This window comes from Pristis pectinata, chromosome 1, assembly GCF_009764475.1.
Source record: "Pristis pectinata isolate sPriPec2 chromosome 1, sPriPec2.1.pri, whole genome shotgun sequence".
Taxonomy (NCBI): Eukaryota; Metazoa; Chordata; class Chondrichthyes; order Rhinopristiformes; family Pristidae; genus Pristis; species Pristis pectinata.
In genome coordinates this window covers 122,551,841-122,565,735 of record NC_067405.1, presented here as the reverse complement: position 1 = coordinate 122,565,735, position 13,895 = coordinate 122,551,841, and positions in this window count along the sequence as shown.

Sequence of the window (13,895 nt, the reverse complement as noted above, 5' to 3'; positions counted from 1 at the left end):
CATGTTCTGGCTCTTGGTCTGTAGTCTTACAGATTGCACCTCTTCAAGTGCTCATCTGGAAACTTCTTAAATGTGATGAGAGTTTCTGCCTCCATCATCCTTTCAGGCAGTAGGTTCTAGGCCCCCACCGCTCTTTGGGTGAAGTTGAGTCCAGGAAAACTGTCCGGCCCAGGCAACGCATTCTCATAACTCCATCTCTGACCACATTCTTCTGAGCTTCCTCTGTATCCCTTCTAGTGCAGACACATCCTTCCTGAAGAGCAGTAACTAGAACCGTATCTGGACCTCCAACTAAGGCCTAATTAGTCCTTTAGTCAGTTCCAGCATGACCTCCTGGCAAACATATTCCAGGTCTTGGCCAATAAAGATCAGTTTTCCATGTGCCTCCTTAACTGCCTTGTCTTGCTACCTTCAGGGAACTGTGGCTATGCTCTCCAAGGTTCCTCTGTTCCTTGGCACTGTTCAGCATCTTGCTATTTATTGTGTTGGTGTTTTTCATAGAATCACAGAGTTGTACAGAAACAGGTCCTTCAGCCCAACATGTCCATGCAACCTGTTTTGTTTTTGGTACCACTACCTTGGGAAAAAGATTTTAACTATCTATGCCTCTCACAATCTTATACACTTCCATCAGGTCAATCTTCAGCGTCCTTCACTCCAGGAAAATCAATCTCTCCCCATAGCTAAAGTCCTCCAATTCAGGCAACATCCTGGTGAATCTCTTCTGCACTCTCTCCAGTGCAATCATATCCTTCCTGTATGTCAAGATCAGAACTGCACACAATACCGCAAATACGGCCTAACCTGTGTTTTATAAAGTTGCAACATAACCCCCAGCTTGGGTTTGACAATTGTTTTTTCCCTGCCAAGTTCCAGCTACAGATCTTGAATCAAGGTGAGATTTGGGTTACATATTATATGCTGGTGGTGTCCATGAAACTGTATCCCAGAAAGAGTTAGTATTATTCAGCAAAGTAGAAAAATGACGGAGAATTATTAAGAAGGCATTGCTCTTCTCTCTTTACCAACATGTTCTCCCAGTTAGTTCATGAAGAAAGTGAAGCTCATGTATCTGTGGTACTAAAACAAGCAGATCATGCTTAACAAATAAAATCAGAGTAAAACAGCAGGTCTCGATCTGCTGCATGCAACACATTTCATAAATAGAGCTTAACTCCTGGTAAATGTATTGTAGTTTCACTGTTGGCACACAAAAATAATGGATACAGTCTCTAGACAATGGCAAAGTGAATAATGTGACATACTGTGGGCTTCCTTCTGTAGGAGAGTGAAGCACTGAATCATCAGCCATGGCTCAGGTCCAAATGTTTATTTGGGCAAAACACTAATGCAAATAGCTTTAGCAAAATAGTCTTACTTCAGGACATTACAAAGATAAACACACTCACAGAAACTGCTATCTATCTCAAAGCACATAGTGATCAGGGTGAAAAGGATTTAGGACACAATAGCAGCTCAAGTCTTTCAGCTTGTTCCATTGGATTGCATCCCAGTGAATTGTGCCCACTTTAACATGCCTGAAGTCGGTCACTGCCAGAATTCCAAGTGAGCTGAGACAGAAGCGTCTGTCTGTGGCTTCTGCCATGATTTGGGCAAAAGGCAAATGGATAGTGCCAGCAATAACATTCTTTTAACACAAAGGGAAATGGTGCACAGACGCAAACTTCCAAAACCACTTGCAGGGCAATAAATGATGCCAACGTAATGGAGACAGACAGCTGTCAGTTTCACTGTTGGCAGCCAGGCTAAACTTACTCATTATGCACTGTTTCATTCCATATTAACAATTTATTTTCAGATGTACCTGATCTGATTAGCAATTATACCAATTTCACAGGATAAAAAGAATTAAAATAAATAATCCATCTTTCATTGGAATCATAAGAGACTCATTGGATTGTTACTGCACAGAATGAGGCCATTCAGCCCATTTGGCCATGCTGAATCCCTGCAGAGTGACCTGCCAAGTCCTATTCCCCTTGCTCTTTCCCTGCTGCCCTTTAAATTACTTTCCTTCAGATGCCTTTCCAATTCCCTTTTGAAACCCCTGATTGACTCCACTTCCCCCTCCTTCAGAGACAAGGATTTCCAGATTAAACACTACCCTCTCTACTTTTCCTCACACTCTTCCAACCCCCATATTGCTGATCCTTCACTTTGTCTGTTCCCCCAGGCCTTGATCCATCTTTCTATTTGTCCTGTCTAAATTAGTCATGATCTAAACCAGTCATTCCCTCAATCTTCTTAGTTCTGAACAACACTGGCTTCTCCAGTCTAACCTTATAACTCAAGTCCCTCATACTTGGAACTATTTTAGTAAATTTCTTCTTCATCTTTCCTAGGACCTTTACATCCTTCCTGAAGTGTGCTGGCTGGCATTAGATGTGACACTCCATGTAAGGGCTTTATAAAGGCTCAATCTAACCTTGCTTTTTAACTAAGTAGTATTTTTGCATGTGCTGTGTAAATATGAGCCGCGTGTGTTTTGTGACATAATACTGTACTCATATGTGCCAGTAAGAAAACATAGTAATTGGTTGTCCTTCAGTGGAGAGTTATCTCACATTCTGAAGATATTAATGTCTCTCCAGCACTTACTTAATGCATTATTTACTGTTTCTAAGATAGTGACTCAGAGATCATTTCCCAACGCAGTACACTAGGATCCACTATTAATGAAGACTAGGATGCCATATGCATTTCAAACGATTCTCTCAACCAGTCCTGCAACTTTCAAAGATGTGGATTTACACATAGGTCTTTCTATTACTGTACACCTTTTAGAACTGCTGCTTAGCCTATATTTGTGTAGAAATTGTATTTCACCCGTTCTTGGCGCTCTAAATGGGCACTTATGTTTTGACCTAACGCCTAGTTCAGAGCCAGCAAAAGATTTCTGCAACTGCAACATTCCTGCTTTGAGACATTCTAGTATATACCCCTTAGGAAATGTTTGAAGCCAATTTGTGAATTCACAGATGGCAAGTGCAGCAGCCAGCCATTTCACTTGTGTGCTTCCCCCTTGATAAAGAGATCTCTCTAGGGCAGTCATTCACACGCTATACCTCAGAGGTCGGTGCTAGGCCCGCTGCTATTTGTCATCTATTTGAACAATTTGGATGAGATTGTACAAGGCATGCCAAGCAAGATGCCACTAAAATAGGTGGTGTCATAGACAGTGAGGATGTTTATCCAGAGTTACACAGGGATCCTGATCAGCTGGGTAGGTGGGCTGAGGACTGACAAATGAAGTTTAATTCAGATAAATGTGAGGTGTTGCACTTTGGGAAGACACATCACTTTCACAGTGAACAATAGAGCCCTGGGGAGCATTGTAGAACAGAGGGACCTTGGTGTTCAGGTACATGTTTCCCTAAAAGTGGTGTCACAGGTAGACAGGTTGGTGAAGAAAACTATTGGCACACTGGCATTCATCAATCAGGGCACTGAGTATAGAAGTTGTGTTGTCATTTTGCAGATGTACAAGATGATTGTGAGGCTGCATTTGGAGTATTGTATTCAGTTTTGGTCAGCCTGCTCTAGGAAAGATGCCATTAAGTTGTAAAGAGTACAGAAAAGATCTACGAGGATATTGCCAAGACTCAAGGGACTGAGTTAAAGAGAAAGGTTGAACAGGCTAGTATTTATTCATTGGATTGTAGGAGAATGAAGGGTAATCTTACAGAGGTGTATACAATCATGAGGGGCATAGATAGGGTCAATGCACACAGTCTTTTTCCCAGGGTTGGAGAATCAAGAACTAGAGAGCAGAGGTTTAAGGTGAAAGGATTTAATAGGAACCTGAGGAGCAACCTTTTCACCCAGGGATGGTCTATATTTGGAATGAGCTGCCAGAGGAAGTGGTTGAGGCAGGTACATTAACAACATTTAAAAGGCACTTGGACAGGTATATGGATAGGAAAGGTTTAGAGAGGGCCAAACAGGGGCAAATGGGATGAGCTTAGATGGGCATCTTGTTTCGCATGGACCGGTTAGGCTGAAGGGCCTGTTTCCGTGCTGTATAACTCTATGACTCTATGACAGGCTACAATGGAGATAAGGAAAGTAGGAGTGGAGGACAGCAAATAGAACTAAAAGAGGGAAATCAAGGAGAGCAGTTTAACAGTGGAGTGACGGTGGGTTCCCAACCAATGGAGCAGTCCAATCAAATGCAATGATCAGACTCCATCATGATACTGGCCCAGTCATACATGTAGCCCCAAGCCCCTGTGGGTAGAGCAGCAGTGTGGCCACAGATGGAGGCCCAAGTCAACTGAGAATATTGATGCACAAATGCTTCGAACTGGAGAGGGGACTGTGGGCACTGAGATTTTTGTTTACACATTAACATGTTTTAGGTGAATACATAAAATAGTAATCAATGTCCCAGCAATCTACTTCTAATTTTGTATGTCTCTGTAAAATACTCTCTCAACCTTCTAGCACATGCAGCGATTAAGGGAACAATATTGGGTCAAGCCTTTTAGCTTATTCCTTTGCATTGCATCTTGGTGAATTGTGCCCCTTCGACACACCTGTGGCTTCTGCTGTAATATGGATGAGAAGCAAATGGATAATGACGGCAAGCAGTAATATTTTTTCTAATATAGTGGGAAATGGTGCACAGTCCCCGGCTTCCAAAACCACTTGCAGGGCAATTAGTAAAGCCAGCATCATAGAGACAGGCAGTTGTCAGTTTTAATATTGGCAGCCAGGCAAAACTAACTAATATCTGGTGCCTAATGAACTGTTTCATTGCACATTAGCAATTACCTTGTTCAGCTTCTAGGTTACCTGATCTGATTAATAACCATGCCATCATCACACAATAAAAAAATAAAATACGTCCATTGGGAAAATGGACTGGGTTATTCCTGTCACGATTGACCATAACATACATTTAATTTTCCTGTCATATTTCCCACAAATGATAATGTCATCAATGTGTGTGGTTAACTTAAATTATTTATTGACAGAAAATAGACCAAAAGGTAACAGCTTGCGGCCGTCTAACTAACTTACAATGAAACAAAGCGGACCGTGCATGAACTGAAGTGTCAATGGTCCTATTTGTAAAAAAAATCCCACCCCCTGTTAGCTTTATATTAAAAAATCATTGCCAAGCACCCCCCCCATAAAAATGGAAGGATCAGTGAACTGTTAACACCAGCAAGCAAAACACCTCAGTCAGTGAGACCAATGGTTGTGACGGATTGTGGGAGCTTATGGCCCACGGGTTTGATGGCCTGCACTCTCTGTCAGAGTGGTTACCCCTAGGCACCCATTTACCTTTAACCCTGTCCCATAGGTCAGTGCAAAAATGACACAGCAGCTGTACACTGTAAGATGTGCAGGTCAGGTTTTAGCACTCTTAAAAGGAAACAAACCATACTAATGTTCTCTTGAAGTGAGAATGCCTCAGTTTTGAGATCTTTTGAGACTTCTTATTTGGTAGCACTCTATACAGCACCTGCTTGGTGTAAACAAAGCAGAATCAGAATCAGGTTTATTAACACCGTCTTATATGGCGTGAAATTTGTTGTTTTGCGACAGCAGTACAGAGCAAAGACATAAAAAACTATAAATGACAAAATAAATAAATAGTGCAAAAAAAGGAACAATCTCTCGGCAATTGTACCTGAAACTTCGAATATTTTATTGTCAAAAAGCCATCTTATTTTCTATTGCAGTTTCACACTCTATCAATTCATTCATTAAGTCTGTAGTTTGTGCTCTCCAACCTAAGTGCAAAGTGATTCCTCCTCTGCCACTGGTGTAGTATTGCTCCTGCCACATCAACTATTAATATTCAGAACAGGATGCATTTAAAGCTTTGAATTTGTTGTCTGACAGAAATATATTTCAAAATCATTACATTCTTTGTTAGTGCATTATGTGTCTTGATAACTTCATTAATTGTGCTCCCATACCTGGAATAGCTCCAGCACAATAATGAGACTTTGTTTCCTACCCCTTGTGTAGTTGTCTGAGAGGAATAAGGAATACAGTTCATGGAGCTCCGCTCTGATGAGATTTGGCAAGAGAAGAGGTTTCAGAGACTATAATAATATTTTCAAAGGTTATTTGGTTAGACTGTTAGATTCAAACAAATTAAAATCAAAACAGTTACAGAATAATGTTGATATGCACTTTAGGTTTGAAGTGCATGATTTTAGAATGAGACTATGTGAAATTTATTCACTATTTTAAACCTTGTATGATTTTCAATGCAGTGAGTTTGTTCTATGTGGATTTATTTTATGCTTTGGTTATTAATATAATACATCAATCCCAATGTGTGAGAACAGAGGAATGCTATCTGCTGTTACTGGCTGCTAAACATCTTTTATAGAAAGTGCCAAATTCAATCTGACATCAGAAAGGAGAAAGTTTGTGATCTGGAGTCCATTGAAAGTTTCTTTCAACAGGTACAGGGAGCTTTGTTTCTTCGCCATTGACCACAAAATCCATGCCATTATAAAGCACTTACTTCCAAAGGCACTCAGACTCCTGCCTAATTCCTGTGCATAATTGTACACGGTGACGGTCTGATATAAATAAAAAGCATGTGACTGCTTGATGAGCAGGCATTAATCCAAAGTTTTAGAATATGTGTAACTGCTTACCTGTCTAAATTATTTGCAACATGTTCAGTTAGTTGTGGGCTGCAGCAGAAATAGAAATCCAGCAATGTAATCCTGTCATGTCAGCAACAAAAAGGATGGGCTCAGCAAATATTGCAAGGTCACTCATCCATATACTTAAACTAAAGTCCAGAAGGAGCTGAGAATAGATGCAGCAGAAGGTAGGACCCTTTGAGGAGCATGAAACAGATAGCCCAAGAGTTCATGCCACAAATCGGTTTTACTGCTACTTTTCACCCATGCCAAACACCTTCAAACAATTGTATGAAAAACACAATGATGCTGGAGGAACTCAGCGGCCCAGGCAGCATCCGTGCTTTTCTCCACGGATGCTGCCTGGCCCGCTGAGTTCCTCCAGCATCATCGTGTTTTTCATACAATTGTTTGAAGGTGCTTGGCATGGGTGAAAAGTAGCAGTAAAACAGCACACTTTCCTCCACAGATGCTGCCTGGTCTGCTGAGATCCTCCAGTGTCATCGTGTTTTTCATCTAGATTCCAGCATCTGCAGTCCTTTGTTTCTCTTTTCAAACAATTGTACATCCTCTGATGCTTTCTCTCCACTACATGATATTCACTCCTTATGGGACAGGACAATTCACATTTTGCCACTTTGAGTACCTATGTATTATCCTTACTCACTGACTCCCACTGCTCAGCCAATTACCTGGCCTGGTTAATAAATGGCATTCAGTTTCATGAGCTTCACCTTTAGCCAACAGTCTCTTATGAGGAGTTTTATCAAGTTACTTCTGGAAGCCATCTAAATAATACCTAAAGACATTCCTTGATCCACTATTTTAGGCACCTCTTCAGAAGAAAACTAGTAAGGCTTGTCAGTTGTAATAAGTATTATATAAGGGAACAAATCAGCCAAAGTGCACAGTTTTTTTTCATTGTATGAAGTGCAATGTGACGCTGGTTATAGAGTCAGAGTCATACAGCACAGAAACAGTCCCTTCGGCCCAACTGATCCATGCTAACTAAGATTCCCATCTAAGCTACTCCCATTTGCCTGTGTTTGGCCCATATCTAAACCTTTCCTGTCCATGTACCTGTCCAAGTGCCTTAGTTGGATCATTTCATTCCCAGGTAGCAAGCCTTGGTGGTCTTCCATCCAGGCACTGACCAGACCTGAATCTGTTTAGATGGTACTCACAGGGAACATGACAGAATACTGATCCATTCCTCCCCATAAAAAAGTGGACGGTTCCAGGTTCAATCTTGACCTTGGACACGGTCTGTGCAGTTGGCAAGATTTTACTATGAGCACATGGGTTTCTTCTGGGTGCTCTGGTTTCCTCAAAGATGTACTGGCAGGTTAACTGGTTACTGTAAATTACGGGCCTGTGTGAGAGAGAATAATTTGCAGGGGTGTAGAGAAATAAGGAAAGGGGAAAGGGGCTAATGGGATTGTTTCTCTGGGAGTTGACATGAACCTGATGGGTTGAATGGCCTCCTTCAGCATCAGTATACATATAAGAGCAGAAGTTTTGGGAGACAGAGTTCTAGATTTCCTTTGAACTAAATGTGAAGAAGAGCTTCCTGGCATCAGCCCGCGTAGAGCAGTCTGAACTTTATGTTGTTCACTCCTTTCCTGGACTTACAAATCAAATAAACTGGTTCTCTCAATCTGTCTTAGCAGATCCTTAAGCATTTTATAAAGATCAGTTAGATCACCCCTTGAATGTTTATAGTCCAAGGATTAAACCATGTAGTCGAACCTCGCCATGTTAGCTTTCAGCAAGTGACCATGCTTGTGACCTCCTCGAAGACCAACATCCTTTCTGAGGGGTGCTGCCCACATATGGGTGGTAAGCAGGTGGGAGGCTATGAGAAGTTTCGGGAAACCTGAAATATTCAAGATGTGACTCTCAGGAAGGAATTCTTTCCATTGACTACCCAATACATGAAATATCTAAAAACTGATACCAATGTCTTCCTGTAAAACAGACTAAAGTAAACCTCCATGCAAATTCTCTCTCTTTTTCTAAGGAATATTGCAGTGGTGCTGGAAACATAATAAACCTGAGACAAATGCAGTCCCGAGGTCAGGATTAACATTATTATCTGCAAATTCAACTGTCAGTAAGAGGTTGTGACTGACAATTGGAGATAATTGCCTTTATCACTGTACTGACAAAAGCAGTGAAGTGATTTATTTTCATTTATTTGGAAAAAAATTGAAAGGTTTTGACTGATGCCCTGCAATGAGGTTTGGAAAGTGGTGACAGAGAGGTGTAGTAGTGAAGACCAATAACTGGGCTGCAAGAGATCTGGTTCAACTGACAGCTTCTGTCAACTTCAAAATAGGAAAACTACAATGACTGAGGGAAGATTTGGAAATAATGGAGCAATAAAGCTAATCAAAGGGCAAAGATGCTTGGAAAAGAGTAGGGAAAACAATAGCCTGGCAATTACTGTCAAGAGTTAAGCCTAACTTTGGCAGTAATGGAACATTATGAACCATTAACAACAAGAATGTCCATTAGCATGCACACTGTGAATTATGCTGTAGGAAAGTTCTGCTTTTATAATTTATTCCTATTGCTGCTAAACTTTAGGTAACCAGGTAGATGTTGCCAGATTGTGTCATGTTCCAGAGTTAATATATTGCAGACCCAATGCACTGCTTGCCCTAATTTCGAATGTAAGTTTTTGTCGAGACTGCTACTTACGACCTGATTGCTATGAGCAATAGCTTGGTGGGATAATGAAAAATGCTGCTTATTTTAGCCTAAACTTGAAGGGATTGACATATGATTAGATTCAGTGCTCCACTAGCTGTAGCAACTGAAGAAGGTAAGGGTTGGGGCTGTACTATAATATCTAAGCTCCAGAGCAAAAAAAAACTGCCTGATAGTAATCCAGCTGTAACCAATGACATTGTGATTTGGCAAGGACTCATTCAAAGAACTTTGCCTTCTCCTTCAAGAAGATAACAGGAAGCCACTGTTACATCACCATGTCCAAAGATATAAATTTTTTAGCAACAGGAGAAATATAAAAGACCGATCCAATCCTAAAGAAGCAGAATGAAGTGGCAGAAAAAGAGGATTAAAAAGGCAGGACCTGTGAGTTTAGAAGAACAAGAGGTGATCTCGGTGAAACATTCTAACTTCTTACATGGTTTGACAAGGTACATCAGGGATGATGTTTACCCTGGCTGGGATGCTGAGAACCAGAGATTACAGTCTCAAAGTAAGGGGATGGCCATTCAGAACAGAGATGAAACGAATTGTTTTTTGTACTGAGGACAGGGTGAGTGTACTCAAGACAGAAGAGCTACGTTTTTAGATATCAAGGGAATCAAGGGAGATGAGTTTAGTGAAGTAATGTCATGCTGAGGCAAAAGATCAGCCATGTTTGTGTTGAATGCTGGGGGAGGCACAAGGGGGCAAATGGCCCATTTCTGCTTCTATTCCTTATGTTTTTATGCCCATATATGAATGTTTTTCCCAGACTTCACTTATGATGCTATTCAAGCCCTTTGCACAATGTTGAACCCCACCTATAGTGCCTGAATTGTTTTCTTTCTTTTATTAGGGATGCAGTACATAGTTACCAGCACAGAATCAATATGTGCAGACAGCTGCCCCAGAGGCACCCAAGATGTAAATCCTTCCAATTTTATTCAAAGTGAACTGAAGAAATGAGAGTGTCAAGGTGATCCTGATCAGCCATTTCATAACAATTTGAAAAATGCCATCAACAGTAGCAAAATAGAAACTCAGAATTATCATCAATTACTTCATTAGAATTATGAAGAACCTCTATTCCACAAAATTCAGATGAAGAAAAGCAATTGGCCCTCCTTAGTTCATCTGTTTGGAGAGATTTTAACATCAACTTGTTAAGGCTTCCATTTGCTTACTAAGTGATTCCACAGATTTTGTCTTTGTGCCCTTTACTAAATGATTTCTATTGCATTTATGTGCTCAAAATTATACATAGTATCTGAGCAGTAGTCCAAGGTTCAAGCAAGTTCAGTATTGCCTAGAGAAACAAAGGACTGCAGATGCTGGAATCTAGATGAAAAACACAATGATGCTGGAGGAACTCAGCAGGCCAGGCAGCATCTGTGGAGAAAAACAGGCGGTCAACATTTCGGGTCAAGACTGAAGAAAGGAAATGGGGAAGGCCAATATATAGGAGGGAAAAGCAGAGCAGTGATAGGTGGACAAAAAAGGGGAGGTGGGTGTTGTGTGAAATGGTTCCTTTGCTGTCTTAAGGATCAAGGACTCTGGACACGAGCTTTGTAGACCAAAACTAGTTTAATCACAAAGGCAAACGCGGGACAGAATGGATGGGAACAGACACACGCTCACTCACGCACAGGATACCACGAACATGAGAGGGGATCGCAACTAGTTTAGGATACACACACACACACACACACACACACACACGCACAAGCACACAGTAACAATGTACAACTTCAGGATATAACACTTTAATGCTTGTCCCACACTAGCATTGGCCCTTAATGCTGCCTGAGTCTGAGTGAAACGCTCCTTGACCATGTGGTGATGCACTCTTACCAATGATCTCTGCAGCATTGTCTCACTACTCCTGGGGTCGTCAAAAGAGGAAGGGCTAGAGGATGCAGCCCTTTTTATGGTGCTAGGAGGCTGGGTGGAGCCTCACTGTTGTGATTTAAATGAGCCAATGGTGTGGGAGTCAAAGACAAAGGTTCCTGCCACAGCCAATGGTCAGGCAGGTTCAGAGACAAAGGGTACTGGTCAGGCAAGTTCAGAGTGGTCAGGCAAGTTCAGAGGCAAAAGGTACTCTCACACCTGAGGGGTGGATGGAGCCACACTTTGATTAACAGTAGTACCACTTCCGATCAGAGGAGCAATGCTGTCCTCCGGTCAGCGGGGGTCAGTGTCGTTACTGTCACGTGACAGCCATGTGGATTCCTCACAACAGTGGTGATAGGTAGATGCAGGTAAGAAATAGTGAAAGGCAGGTGCGGGGCAGGTGGGGAGACCAGATCCACCGGGGGATGGGTCAAAGGTAAAGAGAAAAAAAAGGGGTAGAAAAAAGAGAGATTGGCTAGGAAAGGGACAAAAAGAAGAAGCATGGTTGGGGGCGGGGTGTGTGTGGGGAAGGGGTGTGGGGATTACTTAAAGTGGGAAAATTGCCTCCTTATATTGCACTCCATGCTCCTAGATACAAAACCTAACAAGTAAGTAAGTGTTGATGAGGCTCTACGGGGCACTAGTGAGGCCTCATTTGGAATATTGTGCGCAGTTTTGGGCCCCACATCTTAGGAAGGATGTGCTGACGTTGGAGAGGGTTCAGAGGAGATTTACGAGGATGATTCCAGGAATGAAAGGGCTTACGTATGAGGAGCGTTTGTCGGCTCTTGGACTGTACTCACTGGAGTACAGAAGAATGAGAGGGGACCTCATAGCGACATTTAAAATATTGATAGGAAAGGACAGAGTAGATATGGCTAGGCTGTTTCCCTTGGTGGGTGAGTCCAGGACCAGAGGGCACAATCTTAGAATTAGAGGGTACAGTTTCAAAACAGAGATGAGGAAAAATTTCTTTAGCCAGAGGGTGGTGAATTTGTGGAACTCCTTGCCACGTACAGCAGTGGAGGCCAGATCAGTGGGGGCGTTCAAGGAGGAGATAGATAGATATCTAAATAGTCAGGATATCAAGGGATATGGGGATAAGGCCGGAAATTGGGATTAGAATAGGTTTTATTTTTCTTCCCCCATTCCCCATTTCTCATTTCTTTTTTCCCTTTCCTTGGAGCAGACTCGATGGGCCAAATGGCCTGCTTCTGCTCCCTTGTCTTGTGATCTTGTGATTTCTCGTTTCATGGTCTTATCAATCTGTACTCTTTGAATTCTTGAGCACAAACCTCCTCATGCTTTTCAACATTTTTTCAGGTCCTGGCATTTAGTGTATATTACTTTTTTATTCTTGATTATAAAATATATATGGCTTCAATTTGCTTTTCATTGAACTCTGTTTCTTACCGAACTGCCTGTTTATCAATGCTACCGATGTGCACTTGTCTTTCATAGTCCTGCTCACAATTTAGTGCCAGCAGCAATTTAATATTGCTTCCTTGATTCCCAATCCAAATAATCATTGTATTTAATAAACATTTGCCCCACACAGACCCCTGAACTCAAATCTGATCCAATTAACCTAAACTGGACTGCATCTGTTTCCAGTAGCCAATATCAAGTCAAGTGTTACCAAAAAAAAGCTCATTTGGGGCATTCTTGCTTGAAAAAGTATCATTGTCATAGTTTTCTTCCTTTAAATTGTAGTAAATCCAGACCTGCATCATGCATCAACGGTATGCTGACTCATGGGAAGTGAGTCAATGTTTTTAAAGAGCCCTCTCCATGGCAGTTTATGGACAACCCCAAACACATGAAGTCCTTTGCCACAGGTGAACTCAAGTCCCCAAGGGTAGAGATAGCAGGAGGGTCACTGATCAAGGCATCTGTGACTTAAAATGTACTGTGGCTTGATCTGTGCTCAAGGCTGCCAGCAGTGAGTTATTTAATCCATTAACATGACAGAGGTGGATTTATAAATTACAAAATCATTGTTTCAGTGGAGACACTTTAATAACACTTGATGCATTTCTTTCACTGTGATGTTTGTTGAGTTATAAAGAAAGGTTATAAGTCTTGATTTTCTGGTCCAGTCCCTGTCACTAAATTATTAATGGGCACTGTGCACTTTGATGATATCATAACAAGAACAGCATATAACAGGAAATAACACCTGTGCCAGGGTAAATCTTGAAAGAAAGTGCCCAGTCTAATTTCCCGATGGGCGAGACTTCAGAAGAAATGGGGACAAGTAGTTCAAACATGTGCAGAACTCTTTCTTTGCAAGACTCACAAAAAAAAAGAGCACAAATGGGCCAAAACTCTAAGCAATTACTTCTTCATTCTGACAAACAACTTGGAGCCACTTGTCAACCAATGAGAGGGAAACAAGGAAAAGAAGGCTAGGTTGGCTGCATTGATAACATCTTCAACTGTTGAATTGTCAAAAACTTTTGATTTACAGATGCAAAGCTCAACCCAGAACTTGAACACATAATCTATCCATATAATTCAGAACAGTACTGCAGGGGGGCTACTTACTTATACTCATAGCAATGCAGAAGGAGCCATTCATCCCAGAGGAGCAATACCACTTCTCTGCCCTTGATTCCCTGTACTCCATAACTTAGTCCCTCTTACCATCAA